Below are 3,331 nucleotides of genomic sequence, written 5' to 3' on the forward strand. Positions count from 1 at the left end.
AACATCCAATGAATCGATCGATGAGGATGAGTTGGAAATAGAATATGATATACTAGGTTTGTAAGACGAGAAGCAACGTCTTGTTGATATGACTACATTAGAGTTGATTCGTGATTATCAACGTGTGAAACAACAAATGGTTATACTGGAAATTCATTACCGACTTCTACGGCTAAGGAGCGAGAAAACTAACATTGTATAATATGAAAATACTCCTCATTACTACGACTGAAGATATACGATAGTTTGTGAACACAAGAAGCCTCATTGAAGAAGCACGCATGACAACTCCAACAATAGAAGATCAAGTCCAATTGACTGATAATGAGTTTAGCCTAATTAAAACCTACATGGAATTGTTTAAAAATAATGTAGACACCGCTAGTTTGCACCGGATGCAAGTTCCTGATTATCCTGGAAATGTAATATAAATATTGTAATGTCTTTTGAAACTTAAACATGTAAAAAGAAAGGTGGGGTTATCTAAAATGACAATGTTTTTCATTAACATTAGTACAAATATCGTTACAAATCCTAATACATACTTATGGATAATGTTACTGTAGCACAATGAAGTTTTAGGTTTGGTCCGATTTGACCATTTATCTCTTTTTTGTGCAATAGGCCATCTAACTTTTACTGTGCATGCCAATTAAGCCATTATCATTAGTTTTTTTTTACCATTACTCTGTTAACCTATTATTCTAAATTACACTAATGGTCCCTATGGTTTAATTTTTTTTCATAATTGGTCCTTTAACCAATTATTCACCGACACTACCGCTCTTCTAACAACATAGACCCATCACAATACACCTTTAATCTTGTTTGTAGCTATCCAAAACCAATTTCTAAATATCAATCACACTTCTCTGTGTCTCGTTCTTTCCTTCTTCAAAATCAATCACACCCACCAAAAATCACAACATCAAACTAGAAATCGGACCCACAATTCTTCCTGTTCTTGCTTCGATCGATAGGAGTTCAGACGATCCTCTAATCGATCACAAAAACCTTTCTTTCTGCCACCCACTATCGATTACATGTATGCCCTCCCCTTCACCCTTCTTGATACGATCATAACCTCTATCTTTCTTTCTCTCTCTCTCTCTCTCTCTCAAAATCGAGTGCACTTTTTCCTTCTTCTCTAGATCGATTAATCACCAGGTGTGTTATTCACAATCCAAAGGATCCCCTTACCTTTATATTTTTTGATTTGCTTCAGATCACTATAGGGAAACACTGATGGTGGCGGGGCGATGGTGATCAACATGTGGTGTATAGTGGTTCAGGTAGAGTGAAGGAGTCGATGGTGGTGGTTTGAAGGCTCAGTGGTGACTGAGATCGAACATTTCATCGTTAATAGGCACTCCTGTGATGTGTACATTATTGCTTCCTTAATTAACCTCTAAGCTAAATTTTGGTACACCGATGTTGCATATGCCTCAGAGAAATGTTGTTCATGTGACCGCCATTATCGGGTGTTATACTCAATTAGTGAAGGTAAATACCACGTTTCACATGTGTAAGAAGATGTAGTGTGAAGGAATTACACCAAGTTCAATCACCATATTAGCCATCCTTTTAGGCGTTTCAAAATATACCCATGTCCACTCTCTTCATGCTTCTAGTCTCTTCATGCTTCTAGAATCTAATATGGGTTTGTTGTGATTTACCTTTAGCTAATTGTTTCTTAAGTTCACGTAGTAAATATGGAAGTGTCGCTAATGTTAAGAGGTTGCTTGAATCAATGGATAATCGAGATAGTCTCTTGGAATATTTTTAGTTTCTGCTTATGCGTTTGATTGATGATGTTAAAGAAATCTCAAAAGTATGTCCTCTTGAATGATGATAAAAGGGAATTTGATTCGGGCAACCCAAAAGACAATTTAACAGGGAAGATGATAGGAAATTTACACTTTGGTCCCCAAAGTTTCATAAATGTGGCAGTTTTGGTCATGTAATTTAAACCATAGTTGGTAAGGGACCAACTACGAAAGACATTTAAATTTAGGGGCCATTCATGTAATTTAGATTACTAGTTAACGAAGGAATTGTTAAAAACTAATGATAATGTCTTAATTGATATGCACAGTAAAAGTTAGATGGTCCATTGCGCAAAAAAAAGACATAAATGGTCAAATCGGACCAAACCTAAAACTTCATTGTGCTACAGTGACATTATCCCTACATACTTATATCGGTTTCCACAAATTAGGAAATTGTAAGGGATATATATTTTGTTCGTGGTCAATAAAATATCTTCTAATTCTGAAAACATTTGTTAGAAGAAACCCGTTCTGTACGAAGCTTATCAATCTCTATATTTGCATTTTGAATCCACTTTTCAGCTTCTTTGACTTTTTCATAACTCCAACAACCCATATTTATTTTTCATTTACTTGGTCTGCTAGATTGTCTGCATGTTGATTTAGTGCCCGACTTGTTTCAGAATCCCTTTTGTTTGCTTCTTCGTCAGCCTTCATAGCTCGGAAAATGTCATCATACATTTTATCTAGGAGTGAGAAATCCGGGCATTCCGGAAATGGGCTAATATCTGAACAAACATAGCAATATTTTTCTTCATAATGCAAAACACCAAACTTGGATGAACTCATTCTCAACTTATTTATATGTTTATGATGCATCATAGCTAAATATTAATAGTCTGAAATCCTGGAATTAGTGTCCGAAATGTGACTTTCTGGAATTAGACATTCATAATGCATGTCCAGAGGATTCGTCTGTGACTCATATTCGTCAAGAATTTATAACATTTATGATTGATTTGACTTGACATGAATGATTGATATAAATTCTGGAATGTCAGTCCAGAATGGAACTTTGGAATGACATGTAATCCAGAATGAACCACTATAAATAAGAGACTAGAATTGTAGAAACTTTCGAACTCTAGAATTGTAGAACCTTTAGAATTTTGGGTAATAACTAAGGATAATTTGGTTGTCCTCATGCTGCTACATGTATTGTACGTGTCGCGATGGGCACACTTGAAAAATGTTTCACTTTGAGTTATCTGTTCCACAATATCGAACTAAAGAAGTGAATGCTAAGTTTCTAGACATACGCTCAAAGATAAAGAATTTTATCAAAATTAATCACAAGATCGACAACCAATTAATAGGTGAAGATGAACAAGTAATTTTGCAGCTGGAAAGGGTGAAATACAAACAAAAAAATAACGGGGTTAATTTTCCATACGAACATGCTTGAGATATTTTAAAAGATTTCATGTATTTTGTTATTTTTATGTTTAATAAGGTTATGGTACTTCTAAATTATGTTTTTTGCTATGTGTGTAATGTGTAAC

Source organism: Lactuca sativa, chromosome 9 (genome assembly GCF_002870075.4).
Source record: "Lactuca sativa cultivar Salinas chromosome 9, Lsat_Salinas_v11, whole genome shotgun sequence".
NCBI lineage: Eukaryota > Viridiplantae > Streptophyta > Magnoliopsida > Asterales > Asteraceae > Lactuca > Lactuca sativa.